The sequence below is a fragment of the Canis lupus genome, chromosome 10, assembly GCF_048164855.1.
Source record: "Canis lupus baileyi chromosome 10, mCanLup2.hap1, whole genome shotgun sequence".
NCBI lineage: Eukaryota > Metazoa > Chordata > Mammalia > Carnivora > Canidae > Canis > Canis lupus.
In genome coordinates this window covers 62707487-62726275 of record NC_132847.1, presented here as the reverse complement: position 1 = coordinate 62726275, position 18789 = coordinate 62707487, and the positions used below count along the sequence as shown (strand labels likewise).

General features: G+C 45.6%; 1 protein-coding gene across 5 annotated transcripts in view; it reads left to right on the top strand.

The window, feature by feature from the left end:
- Positions 1–4314: 4314 nt before the first annotated feature.
- The window catches only part of ABCA1 (ATP binding cassette subfamily A member 1), a 128533-nt gene continuing 114058 nt past the window's right edge, over positions 4315–18789 (top strand). For 3 of the 5 annotated variants that reach the window (XR_012038383.1, XM_072842210.1, XM_072842212.1), the window contains exon 1: positions 4357–4497. The gene's annotated coding sequence lies outside the window, so the exon portion shown is untranslated. Of the gene's footprint in view, positions 4498–18789 lie in introns of all 5 variants that reach the window. The other 2 variants (XM_072842211.1, XM_072842213.1) reach the window with 1 other exon arrangement.

Below are 18789 nucleotides of genomic sequence, written 5' to 3'. Positions count from 1 at the left end.
ACACTCTGTTGTGCATCAGGAAGCGGAGTCCAGGAGCTCAGGAAGGAGATGAGAGCTGCAGAGAGGGGGGTTCAAGTGAAGCCAAGGGAGTGGAGCACGTAGAAATAAAAAGAGAAAAGTAGTAATAGGAGGCATCTATATAAGGAAAGACAAGTTAGAAAAAGAGCAGTTAAAGAGGCAAGAGAGTCAAAGGCGAACCAGATTCATGAAATACAAGAGAAGAACTAGTTTCAGGAAGGAAGGTGTGGTTAATAGTGTCAAGTACCAGAGCTCAGGTAGCTGAAGGAGACTTAAACGAGGTCATCGGCATTACCAGTGACGCAGTCTTTCTGGGTTGGAGACATTTTTCTATTTTTCAACATGAAAAGTATTTTCTAATGGTACAAAAAGGAAACACATATGCCTCTCTTTCTTTTTAAGGAGCTCATTAATTAATTTGGACAGAACACACTCAGCAGGGGAAGCAAGAGTTTGCCTGAAATGGGCTGGAGGGTTTGAGTAAAAGGGAAGGAGTAGAGATGAAATCGTTCCAGCAGTTTGGCTGTGAAGGGGAGAGCTCCCAGGGTGGCATATTGAAGGTTGGGTTTTCAAAAGAATTGTAAGTCACTGATCAACTAGTAATTCAGGGGAATATTTTGTCTACAATCCAGGCTAACTTGCTGATCCCAAATGACAAGCAGAACAAACATTTTACTTGAGTCCAGAAGCAGTAATGATTTTGAATGTTGCTTATGTCTCAGTAGGAGTCACATTAATACAGAAGGCAATTGATTGCATTGGTCCAATTAAATGGAATTTGTAAGTATTCAGGGCCTGTGTGATTCATGGTTGACTCCGTAGATAGTGGTATTTCTTGTATTTTAAACATTTGAATATTGATTGCTTAATGATTTGTGTCTAACCATGTATTGGAATTAAACTGACTCAAATATGAACTGTAGGTCCTTTTAGTCCTCCTTACGTGAAAAAAGAATTACCTATTTTTCTCCTTAACTTTTAGGCACCTCACATTCTCCAACAATTCTCAAAAAATCCAGCTATTAGTTCTTAATTGTAACACATGCATCTTGAAAAGTTATTTTTAGAATACTTTCTTTTTTTATTCTTCATCGACTTCCTGTGATACTCTACTTTTTCAGTTTCCAAAGGAAGCCAAAGACTGTACATACCAACCAAAAACACGTGTCGTGAAAATCATTTATGTTTTAAACCACGTGCATGTGTACACTTGCGTAGGCCAGTTAATAGATACTACATATCAAAGCAACATCCAAGCAAAGCCTTTTCGGTAACACCTAACTTAAAAGTCTCAATGGAATGATTTTTTTGAGTTTCTCTGAAGTTCCATGACCTCTAGCAGGGTCTCCAAGGCCACAGCTGGCTGAAGGGCGAGTCTGTAATTAGAAGACACCAGGGTGATCTCAGAATAGAACTTCAAGCCACCTGGGCTACATTTACAGAATCAGCTTCTCTAGAGTAACAGCAACAAAGAAGGGCCTTCCTACTTAATATTTGGAAAAGATCACCTAGGGTGGGGACTTGGGGTTTTCATATGGGTGTTAGCAGGAATCAGGAGTCGGAGGAAAGCTCATTGAAGCATACTCAGGAATAAATCAGCCTATGATATTTAAGGGAGAGCATTCGTGTTTACAAACTTTCTCAAGGGACACATTCTCTTACACCCTAACTTTTGGAATTCAGTATTTTTGTCATACGAACCTGTCACACTTGCAAAATATGGGCTCAGTATCAGCAGACATTTATGTCTGTCCTTGTGTCACTTGGCTAAATCACTTGGGTTCTTTGGGGACTTGGGCTCTTTTTTGGTAGAAATCAACAAGACTAATAAACATGTTTCCACCATTGTGGCGTGTTCATGTATTCTTTGCAGGGGTGAGCAGATTCTTGACACCACAGATTGTTCTTGTTAAAAATGATCACAGGGCTGCCTGAGTGGCTCAGTTTTTAAGCGTCTGACTTGATTTCGTCTCTGGTCATGATCTCAGAGTTGTGAGCCTAGGTCAGGCTCTGCACTGGGTGTGGAGCCTGCTTGAGATTCTCTCTCTCTCTCTCCTGCTCCCTCTGCCCCACCCCCCATACCTCCTTACTTCCCTCTCAAAAAAAAAAAAAAAAAGTGATCATGTTTGGTGTTAGAACCGTAGACTTATGTATTTAATTTAAAATCAATGGCTATCCTCTCTCTGGGGCTTTTCTTCTTGGGCTCACCTCTTTTATTCACCATCCTACCTTTGTCTTTCTTGTACAGAATTTACTGTCACTCATTCCCCAGTAGCACAAAGTGATTACTTTAATAGGGGTTTTTTGGAGGGAACCATAGCCTTTAATGATTTTGATGGTGGGATTTTAAGCACATTGATAGGTGAGTGTAAGATGGGGGGTAAGGCAGGGAGTGAGGAGTCCAGGAGAGCTAATCATTCCCCTGATCATACAAGGAAAGCTTTCCTTGATATCTAGAGGGTCAGAGAGATTACTTTTAACTCTTTGCAAGGCCTGGAGTTTGATGGTTCGGCAGGGGAAAAACCTCATAGGCCATGGCTGGTATCTGAAAATGACATTAACAGTCAGCTAGTAACACCCTCTTTGTTTATAGTATTCTTCTTCCAAGGAGGTCAAATGAACAAAATTCACTTTCAGAAAATCCCTGTGAGGCAGAGAGAGAGAGAGAGAGAGTATACACAGTCTATTTTACAGATGGAGAAATGGAGGCAGAAAGTTGCACATCATGTGGTTCAGCCACATTTGACCCAGAACCCAGTGTCTTGGCCAGAGTTATCCTTTGAACCAAGGCAAGACGCTGCTGGGCCCTGGGCTTCAGAAGGCTTGGCTCTGGCCCTCCTCATAAGGGTGAGCACTCCCAGGGCCACAGAGCCATGCCACCGGAGTTAGGAGTACCCGACCAGGGACCCCAGAATTCCTTGCCCTGAGGCCCCTAAGTGCACTTTCAGAGCCTGCATGGGCCTCCTCACTGGATCTGTCCTGAGCACCGACAGAAGCACTGATGTGTGTACCTCTCTCTCCAAGTCGTGGTCCTGACTAGTGAGTACAGTGTGGTGGGGTGTGGTGGGGTGTGGTGGGGTGTGGAGGGGTGGGGGCTTGTACAGCTGAAGCCCACGGGTACTCAGTGAAGGTTCTTCTGGAGTATAATGGAGCTGGGGGTGGGAAGACAAGGGGTTTGACACCCCCCCCTCCACCACATTCTTGTCAAAACTCAGGTCAGACCCTGAAGAGTCTTTATGTGAGCCTGCCCTTCCAGGTTGCTTCAAAGACATCTTTGTCAAGGCAGGAGACCTTTATTTTACATTTTGTTGGCTGGCTGTATGATTTAAATATTTAGACAAGGTTTGTGGGCCTCCATTCGCACTTGGGCTTCTGTCCCTCAAATGTTATGGGCTGTGTGCTTCTGAGTGTCATGGCTAAGCCAGAGGAAGAAGCTGGAGAACTGGAATGGTTCTATAATTTCACAACCGTGATCCTCTAGCTGCACTTTGCAAATCTACAGAAGCCAAAACACGAGCTCTGTGTATTTATCACTGAGACTCCCACCAATATAATGAGCATAAAAAGGGGGACACTCATTCACATTGTTCCTTTTTTTTTTTTTTTTTTTTTGTGGCCTCCCACCTCCCCCTCGTTTTGCAAAAAGAAGGAGCAAGAGGCTTTTCACTGGCCCTCGCAGGGACCTGGGAGGCCCAGGCTGGGAATCCCAAAGGCAATAAATAAGTCCCCTATTGAATACCAAAGTCAGGGTTTGTGGTGGAAAACAAAAACTGCTAATTATCCGGAGGACTGTCCGTCTTCCCCCACACCCTGGGCATTTGAAAGGAAAGGCTAAAGGGTTGGTGTCCGGAGGGGTTTCAGCCGCTCAATCCCTCCGACCGGGGGGGAAGTAACAAAGGGGGGAAAACTGCTGAAAGCACGAGTTTGGAGGAAGCGGCTTCCACCCGTGCTATTGGCCCAAGGGAACGTGCAAGGAGACAGTCCCTGGCTCGGCCCCAAGCCCCGGGCTGCGCGCTCTCCCCGGGCAGGCGGGCTCGGGCGGGGCAGGGGGCTCCCGGGGCCCCCCGCGCCCCTGCCCCCCGCCCCGCGCCCCCCGCGCCCTGCCCGGAGCAGCGGGACGTCGCCCGTTTAAGGGGCGGGGCGCGGCTCCACGTGCTTTCTGCTGAGTGACTGAACTACATAAACAGAGGCCGGGGAGGGGGCGGGGAGGAGGGAGCGAGCGGGCTTTGACCGGTAGTAACCCCGGCGCCCGGCGCAGCCGAATCTATAAAAGGAACTAGTCGCGGCGAAACCCCGGTAATTCCGAGCGGGAGCGGGAGCGGGCGCGGCCGGCACCTCCGTCCCCGGGGCAGGTGGGACCGGCGCACCCACAGCCCGTTTCTCGGGGTGCTCTGCCCCTCGCCCCCCCCGTGTCCCCCCTTCTCCGGAAGGGTTTTCCAGGGGTGGGGGCAAAGACGCGCACAGAACAGTGGAAAGCAGGTAAGAGGCTCTCCAGCGACCCGGGCGTTAGGGATCTTGCTTCCGGGCCGCCGAGGCTGGGGAGGCGCGGGGCTGGGGGCGGCAGCCCGACCCCCTGCAGCGGGTGGGGCGGGGGCGGCGTAGGTGGGGAGGGCGCCCGGGACCCGCGGGAGCTGCCGCGCTCGGGGCTCCGCCGGGAAGCATCCCCGGGCGCGGGCGCCGCGCGGCGGGGGCCCTGGTGGGACCGGGGCGCTGCTCCCCGAGAGCCGCACCGGCACCCCGCGCTCCCCTTCGTTGCGGAGAGCCCGAGCCGGCCGCGAACCCCTCGGGCCGGGGGGGGGCGGGGGGCGCAGCCTCGGGCCGTTCTTCCCGGGGCCGGCCTGGCCGGGCTCTGACCTGGGGCTCGCCCCGTGCGCCCCCGGACCGCCCGCAGCGCGCTTCCTGCGCCCCGAGAACTCGACCGGGCGCCGTCCCGAGCGGGCTCTGCCGGCGCTGCGGGCCACTTGGGGGGCCCCGGGGCGCCCGCCCCGCTGGGGTCGCGGTCCGTTCCTTTTAAAGACAAAAGACTTAGAAGAAGAGGCTGCGGAAACCTGGAGCTGAGGTGCGCGGCCCCCCGCCCCCCATCCTTCCTGCCCTTTGCCGCCTGGTCTCTTGGGGCAGCCTGAGGCCGGGCACGGGTGCGGAGGCCGCGGCGAGACGGTGCCGCGGAGTGACCGGGAGTAACCCCGGCGGGCGGCGCGGAACTCGGAGCTCCGCCGCGGGGCTGGGCGGGGGGAGGGGGGGCGGGGATGGAGGAGGAGGCGGGGGATGCAGGGGGGCGGGGATGCAAGGAGGGAGGGGGATGCAAGGAGGGAGGGGATGCAGGGGGGCGGGGGGTGCGGGGGATGCGGGGGGAGTGGGGGATGCAAGGAGGGAGGGGGATGCTAGGGGGAGTGGGGGATGCAGGGGGGCGGGGGATGCGGGGGGGGATGCAAGGAGGGAGGGGGATGCAGGGGGGGCGGGGGATGCAGGGGGGCCGGGTTCGGGCTGCCGGTGGCTTCGGGGAACCGGTCCGCAGCGCCTCCTGGCCGGAGGGCCTGGGAATCGACCCTGTGGCCGGAGGGGGGGCCCGGGCTCCGGGAGGGGCTGTCGCTCTGGGGTTCCGACTGAGATCCGGTGGAGACGGGTGGCTGGAGACGGGGAGGAAGCCCGGGCGAGGAGGCCGTCCGGTGGTTCCTTATCAGGATGCTTCGATTCCCAGATCCATGTTACAGGAGAAGGGTCCTGGCGCGGGCCAGAGCCGAGGCTGTGTGTAGTGGCTTTACCAGCACTTATCTTATAGAAGGATATGAACAAGATGCATGTGTGAGAGACAGAGAGAGAGAGTGAGAGAGAGAGAGAAGCCTCTGGCCCTGGAAGCAGTTGGCCCCTATCTTTTGCAGCATTGATACCGTCAGCTTTTAAAACCCCAAACTATTATTCAGTGACACCTCGCACAGAGAGTGGGTGGTATATATACATCCATGTAAGAGGACATATTTGATATTATGAAACATTTCCTTGGTGATGAAAATCAGCAAGTCACTTTTTAAGGGCCCCAGCCCCCCTCCCCCCCCAACCAAGAACACCTTACAAAATTTTCCAAGTTCAAAAGCAGTTTTACTGTTTTGTTTGTTTGTTTGTTTGTTTGTTTGTTGTTTTTAAACAATCGTTTGGGACCCAACCTAGGTTTTGAACTTCTTTTCAGACAGAACTTAAATCCTAACTTTAAAAAAGGGCTTCCTTTCTCATCTTGCCTTTTATTTCAGCCCATTTTTCTCATACCTGCCACAAAAATAATGGAGGTTTCCTGTTGTTTGAATCATTCCCTTGAGACACTTCTCCTAAACCAAAGTGTGAAAGCACGGAGAATGTTCTGGAGTAGGACCTCTTCAGATAATAAAATAATTTTCAGGTGCAGAGTGTTCATTGTCAGCCTGTTCCCCAAATGCTCCTATACAGCAAATAATTCATGACAGTTTAAAGAAATTTTGGATACGCAGAGCAAATTGGTATCTACTTGAAAAACAAAAAATAAAAAACCCCAACAGTAGTAGAATCAGATTGGCCAGGCTTAATGATTTAAGGGATGAGAATTGCTGTTCTAGCCAGAGTAATTCCCTTGCAAGGACAAGCCTCATGTTCCACAATGACATATCTGATTGTGAAGGGGCCACCTGTGATATGTGTGTCTCCTCCTCATGAGCATCTGAAATCTCAACCTTCATAAATATTTCAATCTACATCTAAATGGAGGCCTGTAATGGACACATTTTTTTTTTTTTTTTTTTTTTTTTTTTTTACTTACGGCATATTTACAGTTCATATGAGACAATGGTCAGTCTAGGGTTCAAAAAGGGTGGTTAGGGCTTGGTTGTTTTCAACCTCTGCTCTTGGAAGTCTCAATGCTAACATTATTAAAAATGAATGAGACTCAGCAACACAGCTTTTTATTACCCTCTGTAGTATTTCCCTTATATGGAGAGAAGTTGAAATATTTTTCCATCAATTTTTTAGGGATCAATTCTCCCATAAACCAAGTGACTTAGGCTATGTTCATAGTGATTGAGAATTGTTAATATTTTTGCTATTTCAATTTCTAGCTCCTAAAGTAATAGTAGACATTACCTTAGATGCTTTAATTATGAACATTTTGGGTATCTAGAAATTACCAGTAGACATGTGGTTTTGTACTTCTAAAATACTCTCAGATCCAAATTTTTTTTTTTTTTTACACTGTCTGGATGTTAAAGAAATAATGCAAGTAAAATGCTCCTTATGGCTGATATTGCAGCATCAAATTTTAAATAATCTTTCTGGAAATTTATTTAATGGTTCTGGGAGAGGGCCTACATGAAAAACTGAAACCCTCTTCATATCTGCATGTGGAAATAATCATAAGTGCCACAGTTATTGCAATGTTTATTTAGTAGTCGCTATACAGCACTGTGTGCCAAGCACTATTCCAAATGCTTTTCAAATCCTAACCAATTTAATTTCTATAACAAACTTATTTACTGTTCCTAATTTGCAAATTTAAAAACTGAGAGGTTAACTAACTTGCCCCTGGTCACACATCTTGCAAGTTGCAAAACCAAGATTTGAACCCAGCCCATGAGCCCCAGAGTACTTTAACACCCACACTAAGCATTGGTACAATTTCAGCTGCTGTAAGCAGAGGACTTTCTGAGGATGCTTGTTATGTTTATGGTATTTCATCTGCTAGAGACCTTATCAGACTCTACAGCCTGTATCGTATTTCCTTACTGCTGGCATTGGGCCAACCAAATTCTCTTCAGCTTGGGACATAGATTGCATAGGGGATTGCAACACTGTGGAAAGAACAGACAATAAAGTTTACTCAACTCTAATTCTTTTCTTGGTTTAAAATAAAAATTTTACTGCTGCTCCAGTCAGATATTTGTGAGGGGGTCTATGATTCGAAATGTTTTCCTGTGTAATGCACATAAAATGGAACGGGAGAGTGTTTGGCTGGAAAAGTGTAAGGGACAAAAGACAAAGAGAACTATTAGTTTAGCTGTCAATCCTAACTTCGGTGAATTATTTTTTCTATTGGTTATAATACAATATAATTTCTGCTTGTTCTATCCTTAATTATGTTACGGACCTTTTGAAATAAGCCATTTCTCTGTGACTGCCATCACTGTCTAGGAAAATTTAGCTATTTCTTAAGGCATCGTTCTTTGAAAGTAAATACATTTCCGAAGTCTGCTTTATAAAAGTGAATTAAAATGTTACAGTAAATTAGAAATCAACTCTTAGAAGATATTTCTGCTTGGTTAGGAAAAGTTTCATTTATTGTTGATTTACTGGGTGCTGGATATAGTTTTAAGCATTTTACTTGATAATTCAGTTCATTCTCATGAGAATCATGTGATGTGGGTACTGTTCTCTTCATTTTACAAGTGGGGAGACTGAGGTATAGACAGATTAATGAGCCTGATCATGGGAGTTTGCTAAGTAGTGAAGCTGAGGTTGCATCTCGGGGCAGCTTAGTTTCCATGAATTTACCAGTATCGGGGTAAGGACATTGTCAAAATATCAGAATTTTGAGGAAAGAAATTCTAGCAAAAGGCGAAGAGTGATTCTCCTTTTCATTTGGATATTTTCACCTAAAAATAGCTCCCTGGACAGGTAACCAGCCTAGATGTTGTTCGAGAGGTACATTTTAGAAATATTTGAAGCAAGAGAATAAAAATCTCATATGTAAAATTGCTTTCAGATAGAGCTTTCAGTGACCCCGCGTTGTGTTGAGATAATAAGCTCTATTAAAGCAGAGAGCATTTATGAGAAGAACAAATTGCAGGTGCATCACACATGGTTCCTAGAACAAAATAAAGTTTGAAATCTTCTCTTTTTCCATTTTGAGAACTTACTGTAAGACCTCATTTGAATGCCATCCCTCTCTTAAACTGCTGGATTCACTTGTCCCTGCCAACACTGAGTGAAAATTATCCCCTTCTTTTTTACTCCTCTAAGATTGGATTCCTGCACTGTTCATGCCATGTATTTAATTGCATTCTTTTGTTATAGTTAACATTATTTGTATTCCTCTTGAGTGTATGCTTCTCCTCAAGAAGGTCTTTGATTCATTCTCCTCAGTCCTTAACTCAACCCCCTTGGTACGAAAGGGGTTCAATAAACGCTGACTTGAGCGAATCAGACAAAGAGAATGGGAAACTGATGTTTGTTTGCTGTATTCTAAAAGATTGATAGAATGGTGGCAAATCACAGACAAGCATTAGAAATAAAATTATATGAGAAATAACCATAGTTACGGTTGGGCTTATGGTAGAGATTGAGGAATTTTAGTATGCAGTCAATTTAGACCAGCTCACTTTTTGTAGAACAAACAATTCTGATTCCATTCAGTTTCATTTCTCTTTTTTGAGGCAGCTGTGATTTGAGAAAATGCTATTATCTGTGACATTTCACTTTCAAGTACTTTGATTTGCACATTAATTAATTTTTTAAAATAAGAATGAGATAATTCACTAAGTGATGTACAGTTTAAATACTTAAAACCCAGAATAACCTTTTATGCATAGGGTCTGTTCTTTTATTCATCCTGTGTGTATTTGTTTAAAAGTCTATAGCGTTTCCTATGCCAAATCCAACTTCCAAGAAGCATTTGGAAGCCAAAGCATTTTATCTGGCTAGCCTTGAAGTCCAGATGTTTTATCATAACTGGTATTTAGTGTGGGACATTTCCCAGAAAGAATTTTGCATATATCACCAGTCAGTGGTTATCATTTATTGGGAGAGGATTTATAATGATTTTGAGCATATGATGAAAACAATAGATTCTCTTCAGAAAAAATATACATAGGCATGTACACTCCAAATTTTACATGTAATTACATATATTTTACATATAATTTCAGAAATCCACTCAAGAGCCATGTGACCTTGGCAAGTCATTTTACTTTTACAAGATTTAGGTTCTTGGTTTATAAAATGAAAGAGGATGACACACATGACTTTTAAAGAGCCCTTCTGTGTTTACATCATCCAGTTCTAGGTTTGTATTTAGGAAAAGTATGATTCTTCATTTAGAGCTGCTTAGAGATATATCCTGCAGGGCGCTCTCAGCTTTAGTATAACAGATCATGTGGGTTTCCAGAGGGAGAGGGGGGACGCCCAGGGAATTCCTAGGAGTATTCCAGATGAGAGTGAAGGTCGTACAGGACAGGGGATGGGAGGAGAGGAAAGAGGGGGCAAGAAAGCTGTTGAAATGGCCTGCTTATCGGTGTTAATGGAGAAAGACCTGAATCATAGAACCAAAGGAAGGGGGAGTGGATTCTTCTCAGTAAATTTCAGTAGTGCAAAAATGGTTTAGTGAGACACTGTTCTCGGCTCCAATTCACCATTTGGAGAATCTCTTTGAAATAAAATAAATAAATCCAATAAAATTGGATTCCCAATCTTGGACGTCTCCATTATGGGTATAGGTTTTGCTTCTTATACTCAACTGGTAGTCTTGTGAAGCCATTATCTGGAAAGGCGTGCCACTGCCCCTCAGAGGATGAGAATCGGGCTAAGGTGATAAGGATATTCCTAGATAGAGCGGAAGACACTCACTGGGGGTGGCTGGGCAAGACACAGAGCTTTCTGAAGCATTGTCCTGAGTTTGTTGTTTCAGAGATCACAACAGATTGGGACCAGAAGGAAGAAGATGAGAAAAGGGAACAAGGGGTTTCAGGATTGGAGCAGGAGGGATGGGCATGAGAGGAGGAAAGCCGCAAAGAAGTTGTTCGGGTTTCATATCCCTATTTATATTTGCTTTGCAAAATCCCTCTAGGATGCCGGGTTGGGAATCATTGGTTTTGCCAAGGGTCAAGCCAAGCTTGTTTTCTTGAAGAAGCAACTCCCCAAGGGGGTGGCAGTTTGAAATCAACTGCATCTGGTGTTTAGATGATCCAAGTTTGACATAAAGCAACGCTGATGGAGGCAACAGCTTTCCTTGGAAAGGCAGAGAGAAAGTGAAGACCCAGAATAATGAGTTTGTATTGACCTGAGGACCCTCTTCTACTCCCGGGTGCGGGGCTTTGAGATGGTGGTGGCTGTTTATCTTAGCTGGGGCGAGGTGTGGTCTGCGGTATTTGAAGAGGGAGGGGAGAGGAAGATAGATGATTCAAAAATGTATTAATGTACAAAATGTGTTACTGTGAAAAAGTGGAATGTACGGAAAATACCATGAGACTGAAATTCATTTCTTCAGCAAATATTTTTTTCAAATATCAGGTGAAGTACTAGGTGCTGAGCAAATGTCAGAAGACTGAGGATCTGCCATCATAATGATGTTTGGCTTGGCATTCAGGGCTCTTTGAAATAAGACTGTGACCTATTTTGACAGTTTTATCCTCGATTCTAAGAGGCATACTTGAACTCAGCTTGGTGAATCTCCTTCCACAGGTTTTCCTCAGGTCTCTGACTTGGACTTTAGGAACCCCTTTCTGCTGGTTTTTGGCTTCTCATTGTTCTGGAGTCTTATATTCTCTGTGGTTGCTTGTATTTGCACAGTGCCCTCTGCTCCTATTCCTCAGGGGCTGAGATTTTACCCATTGGCCGTGGGTAGATGAGAGCGCGGCTAGGGCTAGGCTTTCCACCTCATCACCTCCTGTCGTTGTCACCCTCTATTGGATAGGCGGCACATCAGCCACTCAGGTTATTTCGGTTGACTCCGTTTTTTGTAATCATCAATGAATTTTTAAAAATTAACCTTATGTGGGCCCTCTAAATTGAAAACTGATTAGAGTTGTCTCAGATAAAAGATAACTCACAAACTAGAATGAAAACAAGTTATTTTGGTCAACAGTCTATAAAACTTGCTTTTGACGACACATGCTAGTGGACTCTGACACTTCTTACCTTGTTAAAAAAAAAAAAGGCGGTGGGGGGGACTAGCCTATATTAAAGAGGTGCTGAAGAGAAGGCCAAGCAAAAACTTTTTCCTTAATGTAATTAAAATTTTTTAAAGGCCAAAAAAATGGGGCAGGCTGGCTGGCTCAGCGGTTTAGCACTGCCTTCAGTCCAGGGCGTGATCCTGGAGACCTGGGATCGAGTCCCACGTCGGGCTCCCGGCATGGAGCCTGCTTCTCCCTCTGCCTGTGTCTCTGCCTCTCTCTCTCTCTGTCTCTCATGAATAAATAAAATCTTAAAAAAAAAAAAAAGCCAAAAAAATGCTGAAAAGAAAGATTTTTTTCTCATGGTGTGAGTCAGAGTTTACCACTGTGCCTGTCCCTCTAAAATCCTCTGAGTGGAATTTGAGCAGTTCTTAAATCCTTCTGGTGTCACTCTTCCCACGTTTGGGGGAACATTGAGGTTGCCTCATTTTTCAGATGGTGCACCTGAGACAGAGAGTAGTAGTTAAGGGACTTGTTCATAGTTCACCTGTTTTGCTAATGGCAGTGCCCGGGTTTCAAACTCAAGTCTGATACCTGAGCTCTAGGCAGTTTTCTTAGATTCAGAAGATCTACTCCAACCTCTTCATCACCAAGACTTGTCTTCTGTTCTGTGGCTCAGAGTGCTGGAGTGACTTGCCTAGATTCCCAGCCCAGCTGGTCATTAACTGGAAATTAAAAACTCGGCCCCTTGTGTCTTTAATCCAGGGTTCTTGCTACTGCCCCCTAATTTCGGGTAATATTTACAGGGTCCTTTCAGGAGAGAAAAAAGAAATTGTGTCTATAAAAGTGTGCCCTTTTCAGCTTAAAACGGACACCGAATCTTGAAAATTGGACTGGCCTCAGTTATTTATTGTCTGTTGATCCAATTTAAATCTTAAGGGGTTGTTCAACTGTATTTTTTTTCCTCTCTCTCTTCAATACAAGTTGTTCCTTGGTTGTAAGTTTGAATCGGAAGGAAATCCCCACAGCTGTCCTGAAGGTAGAGTCTTTGCCGGGGTCTGTTTCCATTATGCAAAAGTATAAAAACTCTGTGCTAATTTTGGCCGGTTAAGATTAATTGGGATTCAAAGCAGAGTGGTTTTTCTTGTTTTTTTTTTTTTTTTTTTTTTTTTTTTGTTTGTTTTTAACTTTAATGATTGTGTTCATTGTAATAAGGACCTTGAGTTCAAGAGAAAGAAAGCCTTTGGTCAAGTTGTGTTTATTCAGTTGTCAGTCCTGTTGCAGGATTTGCAAATTTAGTGGAATTAGTGCCATTTCCCAGTTTTCAATCCCGGTCACATTTCACATGATCACAGCGTGGCTTTCTCCTCCGCTGAGCAAATGGAGGGTTGTCTGACACTTGGTTCCCAGTGGCCTTCATTAAGGCGCATGCTTGTGCCCCGGGGGCTGCACAGACCAGCAAGGCCCTCTGTCCTTTAGGCAGACTTCCACTTGGGGACTCTGGTGCTCACCTGAAGTAGACACTTAGCACATGGCAGTCTGGCTAATGGGATTGTGCATTTGCATGCCACTATAAAACCACTGTCAAGAAAAGTAGGCTAGCAGGAGTTCCACCCAATAGATTAGTGTCATTTTTTCCTCGAGCACTTTTTTTATCTGGCACATAAAATGTTTGATTTGTGAAAATCTTAATGACAACATTTTCTAGAAGGTATACTCAGAATCATAATGATATTGCAATAATACAAATCTGTTTCCTCTGAGAAGAGCCTCCCAAACCTCAATAATGGAGTTCATGTTGCCAGTATTTAAAAAAAAAAAGAAAAAAAAGAAAAAAAGGCTAACATCCTTGGGTTTTTGTTATTTCAGAATCACAAGTATGTGGATTTAAACTTGTGATCTTATTCCTCTTTCTTCTTTTCACTTAGCAAAGCAGCCAGCAGCATGGTTTGTTTTGGTTATTATAGAGAAGGAGTTCAGTGGTAGCGTTGGGAGGGCAGAGCTTAGACCCCCTGCACCTGTGGCTGCTCTGAACCCAAACTGAATTCTCACTTACCTAGTTACCTGGTCCCTGATGGGCTGCAGAAACAGAAGTATCGCAGGCACGTGACACAAGCTGGCACTGCCTTAAGAGCTGAGAGAAGGTGTTCTGGACAGGATTGCTGGGTTTGGTCACATACTCAGCTAGAACTGGATGAGAGCCTGAAGATTAGGTAACTCGTTTTGGCAAAAGTAAAGGGAATAAGTATTGAGGTGGAAAAATCGTATGCAGGTGTTGCTAGGCTTTACTGAGTGAGGTTTCAACTTGAGCCTTGGGGTTTAGGGTTCAAGAGCCCTGACAAGTGCTGACAGTCTTATGCTTAGGGTGAGCCCTGAGGGGAGGTGTTCTTGTAACTGGTGTGCTTACAGGGGTTGTAGAGCCTGTGCCTGGCAAATTAGATTCTCCTTTGCTCACATGAAGTCAATGAAAATGAATGTCCTTCCCAACAAATTAGAGCAGCTTCGAGGACGACCAAATTAAATGCACTCCAGCTTGAACCTGAGTTTCTATGAGCACAGCTGGAAATTTTGTCTTGCTTTTGGGCCACCTGAACCTTCACTCTCAGTGAAGTTTCTGATTTCTTACTGTAGCGAACCTGCTTTAATTCTCTCTCATTCCTGAGGTCTAGACTTCAGAAGCCTTTGTTCTGCAAATATTTGAGGGGCATGGAGTCATCCTGGGCCCCAGGGCTCAGTGTGGCAGAGAAGAAGATGTTGGGACCCGGAGCTTGCAGCAGGTGGTGTGCAATTTGGCAAGGACGGCCTGGTAAGCCAGTACCCAGGAGAAGATTGTAGGGAGAGCTGAAAAGACGGAGGAAGCAGAAGGCCCAGGTTGCAAATAGGTAGCTGATGTAGACGCTGGAGGAAGGTGGGGTGGAGAGGGGAACAGAAGCCAGGCGCTGAGGACTTGGAGGAAGGCAGCAGTGTGCTTGCACGGAGCAGAGGAGCCGATTGCCAAGAGCCCTGAGGATATAGTGTAAGTAAGGGGTGGGGGCCTCCACCAGGGGGTTTTGTGGTAAAACAATGCCTGAAGCGACACCAGGATTTCAGGGTCATGCTTTTACATCTTCTACTGAGCTGGGCACTGGAAAGAGCTCCAGTTCTTTCTGGAAGGGCCTTTGGGAGGAAGTAGTACCTTCTGTGGACAAAGAAGAGAGAAGAGAGATTCCTTTAATAAATAAACTGCCTACCTTGTGCCCCACCCTTGATGAATGCTTCGCCCTGTGAAGTCAGCAGCACTAATCAGTATAATAGCTCCCATTTACTGGACACTTACTTTGTTCCAGGAACTGACTGAATGTTTTGTATACATTATTAGTTCTTTTTTATGGAGAGGACACAGGGGCTCGGAGTCCCTAGGGTCCCAGCACTGGTGAGTAGCAGAGTCAGGAATCCAACCTTGTTTTCTCTGACTCCAAAGCCTCCCTTCTTTCTACTAGGCCAGTCAATTCAAGAAAATGAAAGAGTTAAGGATGTTGGGGGGGCGGGGGGGGAGTTTGCTGTATAGCAGCATAGGCCTAAAGGAAGGGGAAGGCAGTGAGGGGGGTTTGAGTTCATCTGTCCCTAAGTCCTTTGAGCACTTTTGTAAAAATAAACCCTTTAGGCTAGGAGAAGTTTGGACATCTGAAGATGCTGACCCTTCAGAGATGTAAGCCAAACAAAACGGTTTTTGCTGATACAGTCACTAAGCCTTTTATCCTAAAATTCTCTTAGAAAACCCTCCTGCACCAATGATAGGGAAGGAACACGATAGTCCAGATTTTCTGCAAATAAAGGATTGATTGCTCATGGAGACTTGCTTGCTTGTGTTTCTACAGCTCAGGGTGTTTATGACTTCAATAGTTCCTTCTCTGCAGGTCCTTCTGATTTTGGCATCACGATAGTGGATAAAAAAAAAAAAACGGTTTTCTGTGATCTATAATGTTGATAAGTTGATTTCTTTTCAACAGGAAAGGTTCTTTTTCCTCTGTCCTGGGCACCCCCCCACCAGAGAGAAAGCAAATAGTTGTATTGTTTGCTGAAGTCTTCCTTTGAAAGGTTGCCCTGTGTTTGTTTAATGGAAATCAGCAGGGGGAGAAAGCCTCTCTCTAACATTTTGTTAGAATTTCTCCGTAAATCTATAACAATGAAATAAGAACTTGGGTACAGGATGGATTTGTTTTTGGGAACCGGGGCTCTTAACAGTTTTAGATGTCCTGAGATTGTTTTAGCCAGTAGCAACTGCAATGTCGAGAGTGATAAATAGGATCTTTGGTCGTCCAAATATCGGTGACATGATAGAAATAGATTTAAACCTTGTGAGTCTCCTTTGAAAGAGAATTGTTGACAGCAGGAGAAATAATGCTTCTCCGAGGCTAGTTACAGATTTGACAGTATTCGTGGATCTCTTTCAGTTTTTGTGTGTTCATTTCATAGCCTTCATTTTGAAAATTAGCTATTAGCAGATCCTTTTGTCCAGGAAATTGAATATGTATTTCTCTATAAACTAATTGTTAGTAATAATCGAGGATGATGCATTTGGCACTTTAAACCCTCCCCACATGCCCGAATCACAGATTGTTAGAATTGATAAAATTCATTGGATCTATATTTTAAAAATAGGTATTGTGATAGCAGACCTTTTCCAGAATGATCAAAATCTAGAATGATAGAATGGCTTCCGTTTATCTTTGGCTTTTTACCTTGGAGAGTTTCTTACGTCTTTTTTCCCCTCATATTTGAGTATTAATATATGACGGTTTAAGTAGGAACACACCCTCAGGGGTGGCCGAGTACCCGCACGTGCCCTTTCTACAGGCCTCTAAGGGTCTAATGACAATGAAGGGCAGTCTCACTAAGTTTGTGGGTCTACAGGATGGTTGGGAAGTGGAAGGGGGTGTACGTTAGCTGGTTGGCAAGGATAGCCTTAAGGGTAGAGAGCTTGGTGGCATCTGGAGACCAGAAAAGTGAAACTGAGGCAGTCAGATGAACTTTAGGCTTACTAACACTCAGCAGGGGAGAGAAGTCACAGTCCACATCCCCTCCTTCCCTCGCAGCAGCCCCATCCTGTCTTCAGTCATGGGTGCAGTGAGCCCGTGGCAGCCTGGTTTTCTGACTGTCAGTAATGTCATTAGCCTTTTCTCTGAATGTGGCTACTGACCAGAGACAGAAGCTCAGAGATGCAATTAAAGACCTTTCCCAAAGCAAGCATGCTCTGCTGGGCTTACAGGTTTCATATCCTAAGTTTACAGGACCCTCCACATCTCTCTGGAGATGAGGTGGCGTAAACATCTGTGGTTCTTGCTCTTGTATCAACATCTCATGAATAGGCAATCAGCTAAGCTTTAGTGCCAACTCATTTTCCATTCATGTGTGATATGGTTAAATCCTGCCTGAAAATCTCCCTGCCGCTCTGTAGGTTACTGGCCAGCCGCTTATTGACATAAGACACCTAGATGCGTGTCATCAGGAGGGATGCTAAGCTGTTGTCACAGATTTCAACTTCTGTCTCACTCCTGGTAACTATGTAGACATTTGTCAATGAAGTAGAACATCTACTTTATCCATCTGTCTGTCAACTAGTTAGACTTTAGAGAACTGTCATATTCCCCTGTTTTGGAAAAGTGAAAGCTCTTTGCTGACTGCATGTTCTGGGTATATGAACCGTTCGGGTAGAACTCATAAGAAAAATGTGTTCAGGAGAAGAAACAGAACCTTGTAGGAGAAATAGGATAGTGGGAGAGAGCATATGACAGTTGTTGAAACAAATGCTTCTTGGGAAATAGGGTAGCTCAAACTCTAGGGGTTAAGTCTGGGCAAGTCCCTTGCTTTTTGGAGGCTTCAGCTTCTCTATAAGGTTGGGGCAGGGATGTGGTGGGAACGGGTCTCCAGCACCACCTGGAGCTCGTTCTATTGGCTACTATGGCCGTTGACCGGAGTAGGGCCTTGGGAGGGCTTGTTCTCTTCTGCTCAGAGGGGCCAACGTGTCGGCCCCAGTGAGCAGTGGTGACGGCGTGCTCCCCGCTTGAAGGCGGCCCTCCTCTGGCACATGCCCTGCTGAGGGCTCGACTGCCCCGGCCTTCGATGGCAGCGCAGCCCCATGGTGGCGAGGAAGGCCTGGCTTCCTGCGCTCCCAGTGTTCTTGCCCACAGGAAAATGACCAGCCAACCCCTTGGTTACTGCGGAGACTAAGAGTTCCTGGCAGCAGTGCAAACATGTGCATTTTTTCCCCCTATGACATTTCCGCAGACAGATTTAATGCTTTAGAAGGGTAGATGGCAGTCACGGGAAGTAGTTCCTGTTTTTCTTTTGGCTTTGCCAAGTGGGAAAAAAACCCTCTTACCTTGTCTTTTTAGCAGGACTTCCCTCTTTCTCTCCCCTCCTTTCTTCTATCTCTGTTTTTTTTTTTTTTAAATATTTTATTTATTTATTTATTTGACAGAGAGTGTGGGCATGGGTGTGTGTGCACAAGCAGTGGGAGGGGCAGAGGGAGAAGCGGACTCCCCTTGAGCAGGGAGCCCTGCATGGGGCTCAGCCCCAGGACCAGGGGATCATGACCTGAGCTCAAGGCAGATGCTTAATCCATTGAGCCACCCAGGGGCCCCTCCTATCTCTCTTTGTGAAATTCCAAAGAGCTGCATGTTTTGGTGAGGAAGGGGGATGGGGGAGCAGTGTGGTGGGTGCTGACGGGAGTCCTAGACTTTCCTCCTCACACCAAGCTTCCTGCAAACCTATAGTTACAGTTTTTTCTTTGGCCAGCATCACCGAGTCTATCTGACATTCCAGGTTTGGGTTTAGGGAAAAGTTGAAAGAATTCGCAATCCCAGCTGTCATTTGGTGAGCCTTTTGCCAGTAGCCCAGCCCAGTGTCATTTCACTGTCCTACAGGCTCTTCTCAGAAAGGAGCCACC